The sequence below is a fragment of the Oryzias melastigma genome, linkage group LG23 (assembly GCF_002922805.2).
Source record: "Oryzias melastigma strain HK-1 linkage group LG23, ASM292280v2, whole genome shotgun sequence".
Taxonomy (NCBI): Eukaryota; Metazoa; Chordata; class Actinopteri; order Beloniformes; family Adrianichthyidae; genus Oryzias; species Oryzias melastigma.
In genome coordinates, this window is record NC_050534.1 from 12106967 (window position 1) to 12117882 (window position 10916).

At 36.2% G+C, this 10916-nt stretch overlaps 1 protein-coding gene across 3 annotated transcripts in view; it reads right to left on the bottom strand.

Moving 5' to 3' along the window:
• The window catches only part of wnt5b (wingless-type MMTV integration site family, member 5b), an 88186-nt gene extending 77270 nt beyond the window's left edge, over positions 1 to 10916 (bottom strand). The window contains exon 1 of one of the 3 annotated variants that reach the window (XM_024288003.1): positions 10891 to 10916. The gene's annotated coding sequence lies outside the window, so the exon portion shown is untranslated. Of the gene's footprint in view, positions 1 to 10377; positions 10394 to 10890 lie in introns of those variants that run through there. The other 2 variants (XM_024288022.1, XM_036210175.1) reach the window with 2 other exon arrangements.

The window sequence follows — 10916 nt, forward strand, 5'->3', positions numbered from 1 at the left end:
GAGTTGTTGACGGAGAGAAAAAAGAGAGACGGAGAGATGATGGAGAGGCACAGATTTTTGATGAGTCACCCTTTTGTGGTTAGACAGGTTACAGCAGCATCCAAGAGGATGTTGCTTTTGAATTACGTAAAACCAACTAATCTGATCGTTTTATGAAGGATCAATTCAGTTTGTTACAACTAAAAGATGAGAAAACATTCAAATCTATCTTTATTTTAGACAAAATTATGCCAACTTTGTATATTTAATAAAGCTCTGAAAGAACCAGTACATCTTCAGAACCCTCTCTGGGTCATGGGGTTGCAGGAGCCAACCAGCTACTGTTGGGTAAAGGCGGGGTACACCCCGAATAGGTAGCTAGTCTGCTGCAGGGCCACACATTCACATGTACACCAAGGGGCAAATAAGAATATAACAAATGCAAAACATGTTAAAGCAAATCGTGATTTTAAAAAAAAAAAAAAAACTGAGAGAAAAAGCATCATGTCATCAAGTAAGATGTTGACTCACCACTGTGAACTGTATTCTTGGGTGGGATGGCCTTTGTCCACCAGGAGGCTGACTCACTGGTGCACTTCTACCTTCACAGCCATGCTTGGATTTCTACCTTCCTATATATGTACTTTAATCACCCTGAGAACAATAGACTCGTATGGATTCCAATGACTATGTATCGCTGTTCGTTCCTTTATCCTTCGGGGTTACAGGATTCCTGGAGTCTGTCTCGGCTAACGCTTGGCGAGGGCGGGGTACGCCCTCTGTCGCACTCCCACACACACTCACACATGCACACCTAGGGACAACCAATTAACCTGTTTTTGGACTGTAGGAGGGAGCCGGAGTACCTGGAGAAAACCCACGCAGACCTCCACACAGAAAGGTCCATCTGGGATTTGATCAGAGCCTTTTCAGGCAAAAGCCATAACCACATCCCTAGCATGCTTATATTTTACACACGTTTATATTTTTTTTATCATGTTATCTTATTTGCACTGATATAGTGACTGCTTTTAATCTCATCTTTTTCAGCTGGTAAGCAGCTTTAACACATTATTTTAAACAAGTCTTTGGTTCTAATGCAAATGTCAAAAGGAGAAACAGCTTTTTAAAAATGTAATTTGATATTTTGAGAACCCTCTAATGTCCTAGTTGTGTAATTTTCCAGTAATAATCATGTTTGAAAGAATACAGCAGCAGTGAAACAAACTCCAAACACTTCAAAATAATAATAATAAATCAACATTTGAGTACAAAATGCATTTGTCCACATACAAATGAATCTTATTAAAAATAAAAAAATGGTTTATATAAAATTAAAATGTGTGCCAATGTTGTGTGTTTAAAACCCGAGGACAAAAATCAAAACCTTTCCTTCCTGTCCTGTGTGATGGGAGTCTTCTGCCAGATGGCAGCCACTAAAACTGTTTGTAATTTGGATGATAAGTGTCTTTAATAATGTGCTGGACCTGCACAGCCTGATATAAATATCCTGAAGGTCAGATCTGATGAGACTCTCTGCACAGCTGATCACACTTCTCAAGATCTTTGTGTCCTGAGACTCGCTCCACGTCCAGGTCTCAGCAGCACCTCAACGTCACAGTACTCTAAAAATGGTCGTCTTTCCTTCCCTGATGTCTTCATTATCTGTTTCCTGATCGGCAGACCAAAAGGTTCTCATGTATATTTGCAAATGTTCATTCCTCATTTACATGGAGCTTCCATAGATAAATGGGGGCAGAGTGTGGGAGATGATTGTTCACGTTTATGGCTTCGTCTTCAGATTTGGACGTACAATTTCACAAGTCCTCTAGCATAAAAGAAAGACTTTGAGAACTGAAGGAAGAAAACTGCAACAACATTCTTCATCATTTTCATTTATGCTTCTTGAGATTTACATTGTGGGATTTATTTTTTAAAATACAACACTTCTATCTGAAATTCACACTATCACCGAACCACACCAAAGTTCACTTGCAAGTGAACAGAGAATCATTTTTGCAAAGAATTCAACTTTCACACGTGTTTAAAACACCAACCCAAAAGGAGCAAAAAAGTTGTATTTCACCCTTTAGAAAAAGACTATATCGACTTGTATTTGTAGTATTGCTACTATTACAATAAATATACCTGTTTTTTTTGTATAAATAGAACATGAACATAAAAAGGTTATATCCCTTTTTCAAAACATGAAATACTTTATAACTTTTTACAGGAGTTGAAATTACTTTCTTTCAAAAAATAAGTCTATCTCAATGCAGTAAATGTACTAAGAGGTGTAATAACAGCAGGGATAAAATAAAAAAACAAGTTTATTTTATAGTTTTAGGTGTATCTCAGACAGAAGTGTGTAACTCAGACTAACAACTTATAAATCAGAGCTAATTAGGTGACCTTTACTGTATTTTTGGACTTCAAATCCTTCCATTTGTTGGGAAGTAAAAATTCTGCCTTGTAATCTGGTGTGTCTTAAGTATAAATTCTGGTTGTGCTGACTGACCACCAGTTGATTTTCTGTGGTGCATGACGCACAAAAATCTGTCAAAATGTTTGAGTTGAATCAAGTTTGACTGAGTTTACTTTACAATAGCTTGTTAAATTTAAAAACTTTATTTTTCTTTAACCAGAGAGCCACATGTGACTGCAGAGGCTCAGACTGCAGACAACCTTGTTTGAAGAAAAAGCAAGTTTCCTTTTTTTTTCTTTTTTCTGTTGCCTGATTAGCAAACAAGTCGGTGCATCACTTCAGCTTTCCAACAATTTTATCCTAAAATAATACATGTTTAAATGCTAAACCTCTATTTCCTCTAACTTATATATTATCCAAGTTTAAAACATAGCTTTATAAATCAACTTTTATAAATCAAACTCATGCAACTCTGAAAAATGTTCAAAATCCTAAAACATCGATTAAACCCACCAAAAATAAAATAAAAAAAACAGCTCAAGGCTAATAACATGACTTCACTCAGTAGAGTATTTATAAAAGCATTGAATTTAAAGAGGAAAAAAGTTCAAGAATATGTTAATTATTACTGGATTTGTTACAGTGGACAGTTATTTTACCAATTATGGAAAAAAATGGAAGTCCTCTTTTATTAGAAGGAAGATTTTTGTTTTTTTTTCCTTTTGTTTACAGCATTTTTTACTAATCATGTTAAGGCTATTTGTGCATTCATTTGATCCCATTACCAGCTATAAAAACAAGCTGAGGCCCATTCAATGATATAGACACACACTGCATCCTCACCGGAAATTAGTATTTATTTATTACTCCTTTTGATTCATATAAATTTTTTAAAATATTTACTAATCCTTAAAAACAATTATACATATATATATCTAAATGAAAATTTTGCAGCACATTTTTTTTCAAAATTTTTTTTAGCAAAAACCGGAGATGGCAGTTGCATTTTTACACGCCATGTAGGTTTTAAGAAAAAGTTAAAAATTTACAGCGACTGGACGATTTTCACATCGGTTATATGACTTTGATATGGACGGCCGCCCTCCGGAGACATTTACTCATCGTCCAATCAGAGCTGCTGCCCCTGTCCTGTAGCTGTCCAGCCTGATGTTGTAATGGCGTCATCCCTGACAGCTGCCATCGACATTCATGACCACGTTGTATTTGTGACTGTAGCCTTAAGAAGGTGCATTACAGGTAAAGACAGTGACAGTGTGTCTAACTGTAGAATATTGTACTTATAAAAAGATAAAATATGGTAAAAATCTAAATAAATGTTTTAATGGAATTGCTATAGAGAAAAGTAGAAATATAGAAACATTATTGAGTCAAACTGAACACTCCCACTGACATCTGGCAGCTTCTTCCTGCTCCGTCAGCCTGTGGTGTTTGATGCTGCATTCAAACTGATGCTAATGGCAGAAACTCCCAGCAGTGACAGAGCATCAACTAGCAGAGGACCACAATTCCCCTGCTGGTCACAAATGGTAGCACCTCCCTTGACAGACGGCAAATGGCCTGGACTCAATCAGGCATGATGAAGGGGTGGGGGGTATGAAATGACAGAGGCTGCCTTGAAAATTAATTAGGCAAAAGTAACCAAAAAGAAAAAAAAAAAAAAAGAGCGGGTAACAGGAAAACTCCATCTGTCATTTTTTGATTCATATCCTCACATATATTTCTATTTCTCTTAACTTTCTGGTCTCGAATTATTACTAACTTCTATTTTTGCTCATCTCTGTCCTCCTCAAAGTCCACTTCTGGACTCCAGAGTTCCAGTGATACAGTGCCCCCTGTCTGTGCTCACCATTACTGCACTAACGTTTCTATTCATCTCCAAAATCTCAATTTTTTTTAATAAACATTCATACGTGTTTGTTGAGTGTAAAAGCAAATTCAGTTTTTGTGGAATTTTCTTGTGTAAAATTAATTTGCATTTTAAAACAATTAATGTTCAAACATTATATTTTTAGGTCTATACTTAAGAGCTCAGATGACTCTGCACCCCCCCCCCATCACACCACATGCTCTGCCACCGCTGTCACATCTCAGTGTTTACAGAGCATCCTTGCACCCCTGCCAACAAGACAGATCCCTGTACGTTTATCGAATGCCAGGAAAGACAATTCTGATCTGGATTCAAGCGGCGTGCACATTTGACAGATGACACGGCAGCAGGCGGCGGTGCGAGATATAGGCTGCTGCACGTGCTGAAATATGCAGGATGAGAGGCTGCAGAGTTGAATGTTCTTTAGCTTAATGCAGAGGTGGGATTTTCAGACACAGATGTATAGGGTTTGTATGGCCTCTGAATAGATTGATTTATAAATAAATACATTAAATTAAGCTTAAATTGTATTTAAGTATTTCAAATGATGGTGAATCAGGAGCAAATGTTGGAAAAGCTTGTAGCTGTGATGTTAAATCAGTAAGCCATTTCCACTTGCAGACAAATAGATCCATGTACGTCTTTGTTGCTAGCAGGAGAGAGATGATGGGAAATGAGGGCAGGCTTACTCAATTTCTAATGAGCTACAGAAACGTTGTCCAGAAAACAACATGTTTTGATTTTGGCTTAAAAAATAATAATAAAAAAAACATTAGGAACGCTTGTGCATTAGATCTAAAGATGATTGGAGAAGGACTTTAAAAACATTCTGAGTTTTCTGAGTTCTACACAGCAAAAGTCATAAAGCCACAAAGATTGTTTTTAAAGAAAATCTCACCTGGCAAAGAAATAGTCTCCATTAAAGTAATGCAGCACTCTGCTGTCCGTCCACTCCACGGGAACCTAAAGCTTCTCAATAAATCTGTTCAGCCAGTCACTGATGAATTAGCTTTAGAAAACAAAAAAGGCATGTGTGTAAATTTGTGTTTGCTACCTCCACTATTTTTCTATCACACTGGGATGGATAGATAGAAACGACAATTAGGGGATAGAAAAGTGCAAGAAACAGTGGGGAAAAGCAAAGTGAAAAAGTATTTGACACGCGAAAATAAGCAATGACAACAGGAAGGAAAAAAGAAAAATCAAAGGATGGGAGGCTGAGATTGGGCCTTTTTGCAAGCAGAAACGAGACAGTGGGAATAAATTTTAATTTGATCCAGTCTCTCCCTTTTCCCCTCGCTGTGTGTTGACAGGTTTGGCACTGCTTCAGCTTCAAGACACACTCAGTAATTAAACAACAAGAGCACCTGGGTACACATTCATGCACACACGGAGAGGAAGTGACTGCAAAGATAAAGGGCAAAAAAAATAAGAAAATCAGAAGCAACGAAGGAAACAAACCACATAAACACAGAGTCACAGAGGATGAGGAAACTCTCCAGCTCAGCTTTATAGATGCTTTTTTTTCTGACTAAAACATTATGAATTCAGACTCTTTTCTTCCACTAAACAGATCAAATGAAAAACCCCAAAATGTAAAAGTCAGGAGCAAATATTTAACCTAATAGTCCAAAAGATGTCAGTTCTGTAGGAGCAAAGACTGACCAGTAGGAGGTAGCGTTTCCTCTCATCTGACTGATCAAATCCCTCTGATTGTTCTCCTCATTTCTATTCATTTATTCCATTTTCTTTAACCAACAAAAAGGATCAGAGACTTTTAGAGAAGATTAATTCTCCTCAGAGCTTCAACTGCTTGACACTAAAAGATTTTTGGAAAAACAGTGATGACCAAACTTTGATAATCGGTGGTTGAAGAGCAAAAAAAATCACAAGTTCTTATATTTAAAAGTGAATGTATATGTTTGTTGGTGTTAGTCTAACCTTTATACTTGATCTCCAAATCACAAATATCTTAATGAAGGATTATATGGGAATAGACTAAAATATAACGGATCTTAAACATGTCATGTTAGATAGAAAATGATGTTACAGATGAAGACAAGCTAACTAGATTCTTCTGAGATTTCTAACGTCACCATTTGTGTTTGAGGTGAGAAAATTGAATTGTGACATCAAAAACCTGTGACAATTTAAAATGCATTTTATTTTGTTTTCATTTAATATTTTATTATTAAAATTGACATATTGAATTGTAATTTTTCCACATTCGATTTTTAAATTGCAAAAATTGATTTTTTTTTTCAATTTTTTGAATTATTAATCAAAAAAACCTCCATATGATATCGTTTTTCCTTTAACCGTCAGATATTTTGAGCATTTTCCTGAAAATGCGCAAAATGAATTGAACTAATTCTGCAAAAAAAGCAAAAGTTGGATTTCTAAGCACATTAGAGATCATGGAACTTGGAAAATAGACGATCTGATAATCCTCAAGAAGGTTTCTGCAATCAGTTCACAACAGAAAAGACAGGAGCTTCTGAGTCTCGTTCAAGAGAGTCCCAACAACCACAAACCATCACCGTCTGTCCGTCCAGATTTGACTTCACAAGTCTGGACAGCTCTAAAACTGACTGGAACGGATCTAATTTAGGCAAAATAGGATCCAAACTACATTTGAAGGATGCCTGAACGAGTTTCCACTCAGAATTCAGCAGATGCGTCTGAGTCCAGGTGCTCCAAATTGAAAAAAAAAAAAAAAGGTCTTTTGAATTAGAGGCAATAAAACAAACACTTGTGTCAAATGAAGAGTGAAGGTTGTGCTGAACAGACCGTCTTCCTTCCTGTGAAGACAGAACCGGCACAGGGACACACAGCTATATTCATTTCTGCACAGTTCCTGGCTACTGATGTTACCACGGCAACTGCTGCATCCTTCATCTTGATGAAGTTTTAGAAGTTATAAACAAACCGCAACGTTTAAATCATCAACTTTATGTTTTGCTTGCTATTTATAAGGTGAATTTATTGATTCTGGCCGAGTCCGTGCCGTCCGTCCAACAGTTAGAATTCCAAAAAGCTCCTCGTCCATGAAGATAAAACCGCATGTGAACAAAATAGAAATAAGAAAAGTGTTTTTTCTCCTTTTTTTCCCTTTCATTTAAGAACAGAGTATGTGCAGTTCTCCTAGTCGACTGTTGGGTTTGTGAGATTTATTCAGTTTGCAACAGAGCAGCTGCTCGATCTATGCACCGGTTTAAGTTTTATCGAGGGCCCAAACATATTTGTTAGACGATTAGCGACAAACAAGTGCAAACGTGCACACAAAAGTTGATGTGCTTTTTCACAAACATACTTTCTTTGCATTAATACAACAAAAGCCTGATTTATTCATTACTAGGAATGTACTTCTAAGAAAGCTTAAAATAAAGACTCAATTTTATGAAAGTCATGTTTTTAACATGTTCTTGTAGCATTTTTCTGATGATGGAGTAGATATATTAAGAAAATTAAGCTTAACATTGCATTTCTGAGTAATTCTTTAATCAAATAATCATGGATCAGGAGCAGACATAAGAAAATATATATATATCAGTTGGAAAACGATCGTATTTATTGCGTAGAAGCTAAACAGAGAGCTCTCAGTAACGGGAAGGGGGCGGGGCAGCTCCATACCCCACCCACAACTTAGACGTGAATTTATAATTAACTTCTGCTGCTCTGCAGAAACTATGTAACAGAAAAACGTTTTTGGATTTTGTTAAAAACAGCTAAATTGTCATTAAAAGACCACTTTTAAAAATCGATCAAAAGATGATTGGAGTGGGACTTTAAGGTTTACGGCTTTAACAAAATCGCAAATCTGCAAAAGCGATGCACCAATAATGTCAACCTGGGTGTCTGCAACTCAAACGATTGTGAAAAAGTGACCAAAACTCAAAGACGCTTGTGATTACCTAAATTGTAATTGTAAAAAAAACAGACTTTAAAACAGTTTGTATCCCACAACCTTCACAACACTCGAAAACTTGACATAAGTGTACTAGTATGAGGGTAGAATCATTTTTTATAAGTTAAATATGGCATTAATTATCATTTTTCTTGGTGTAGATTTATAACATTGTGTTGTTTATTTTTCTAAATAAGCAACTGAATGACACTTTACAATAACAAAGTCTGTTCTATTAATTATACAGATTTTTTTTCATAAAGACTTGTTCTTTTGCTAGAGACGGGTTAAAAGTGTTTGTGCTCGAACCAAGTCATCGTTAGTAACAAATCTTCATTTATGCAGAAGCTTCACTGTGTGATTCAGAAACTATAAAACTTGTTTTATTCACCCAATTTTAACAGACTGGAGGTCCGTGATGTCATCCAGATGAGTTGAAATGAGCCAAAGACAGATGGAAAAGAGCCTGTCACAGTTCTAGAAACAGCTGCTTAAGAGTCAATGCATAACAGTCAAGAAATCTGGTACTTTCCTTCATGTAAGACGAGCATTTATGTCTGGGATCATAAATACTTAAGATTAAATAAAAACGTCAAGCAAAGACTATGACAGATAATTTGGTATTTATACTTTTAAAAGCCATGCATGGATTTAATCAAGGATGCACCTGACAAGGAGAATTCTGGGAACATAAAACTTTAAAACAGGAGAAAAAAATACTACAAAAACTCTAGAAGTTGTCACTCAGTAAGTTATTTGATTTAATTTTATATTTGGATATAGGTAAACATATAAAATTAAATCAAATGACAATTTAATTTAAAATACCAGAATACTAAAAACAAGCATAAAGTGTGGACTTTTTTCCCTTTTCTTTGTCAGAACCCTCCTGGTACTGAGTAGAAGGCTGTCGCTGGACTGAGTGGAATTCCCTGGATTCAGCTCAACCAATCAGAGATCAGAATCTTAAAAAGTGGCTCTTCATCAGGAGGAGTGAAGAGGCTTCACAAGGACTACTGTCTGTGCATTTACCATGGTCATTAGTGCACTGAAATATAAACACTCGGATCACGCTTTCAGCTTTTTAAAAACCCTGCATCAGATCCCAATTTCACAAAACTTGGGCACAAACTGTGTAGATGTTTTTGTAGAGAAAAAACGTCTTATTTACTCACATTATCAAGGACAAAACACACAAAAAACAAGACAAAAGTGTGAGAAAGGTTAACTAGAACCTCACAAACCAAAAGCTGTTTTATGACAGTAAAAAATAAAATAAATAACATTTGAAAAACTTAAAAATTACATAAAAAAAGAAAGAAAAGTAGGCTTTGAAAGGAAATCATCCCCCTCTACACGCTTAATGCACATTTCTAACCCATCACATGCAGACACACACTTATCAGCATAGCTCAGTCCACAATTTATGACACCATCAGGGGGGTAAAAACACAAAAAACATCCCAAACTGGAGACATCACTGCCAGAAACTCTCTCAGCATGCTCTCTCAACTCACAGAAATCCGAGGAAGAATTTTGAGAGCCGATGTTTACATCTGGAATAGATAGAACACTAGGACAAATAAGCTAATTGTCTTTAGAATAAACCCCATTTATACATCATTTTTAAAGCTTTTTGACAAGCACTGTTGAGAGTTAGACATGTGGAGACCATTTGAAGTAAAGTAAAGCAGTTATCTAAATCGATGTTTAGAGTTTATGGGATGTTTTCTGTGCAGAAAGTGAGCAAAAGAAGGCCAAGTTGTACAAAACTTGTTCCTCAGGTTAAAAAAATAGATGAAAAACACCTAAATAAGTGCAGATATAATTCATAATTGTTGCACCAATTCAGAAAGTCAATTTTTTTGGAAAATTAATCTCTTATAATTTCCTATTTTATTAAAATTTTGCATGCAGATCTTCTCTATACAGGTTTTAATAGATTATTTAGCCATTTTTGAACAAATTTCCAACATCCAATCTTTAAATATTCCACATAAAACTCAATTTTCTTTAGTATTTTTGCATTTCAACCAACTTATTTAAGTAATAAACCACAATAACTTGTTATAAATGAGTTAAGTGCTGCTCAAGTTTATAAAGAAAACTCAGAACTTATCTGCTGATCTGCCACTATATGTAAAAACAGGTTTATGCCAATTAAACTCAGCATCTTACCATCTGTAATGAGCCGGCTGTTCGCACACAAAGTGTGGATCCTCGTCTCTCACCTCTGAGACACTTCAGCGCTTGTGATGGCTGTCAGAATTATGAACAGCTCCCTCTGAGCTGAACTTGGATTTCATTCAGCCTCTGGCCCCGAACGAGCCGCCGCCGCAATTTCTCTTAACTGAGAGAAACATTTGTGCAACATTTCGACCAAAATAGTTCTGGTCTGCACCGCAGAGGCAGAGAAGCTGCCTTCATTTGGGCAGAAGAGGCCGGTTGGCACACACATGAGGAAGCCAAAAAATCATGGAATGAGCTCTTTTTGTAAGCAGACTGTGACAAAGGAAACACTGCAGGGAACAAAGTAAAAAAGAACCTTTTTTGTCTGACTTTCATGGCACTGATGTGCAGACTTTCAAAATAAAAGCATAAAATTATTAACTTATTAACTGACCTCTAAGACGTCAAAGGTCAGATCATATCTGACCTTCTTGAATCCAAACACTTTCTTGAAGTTCTTACCTGGTGAAGTGAAATTCTGCCACCAA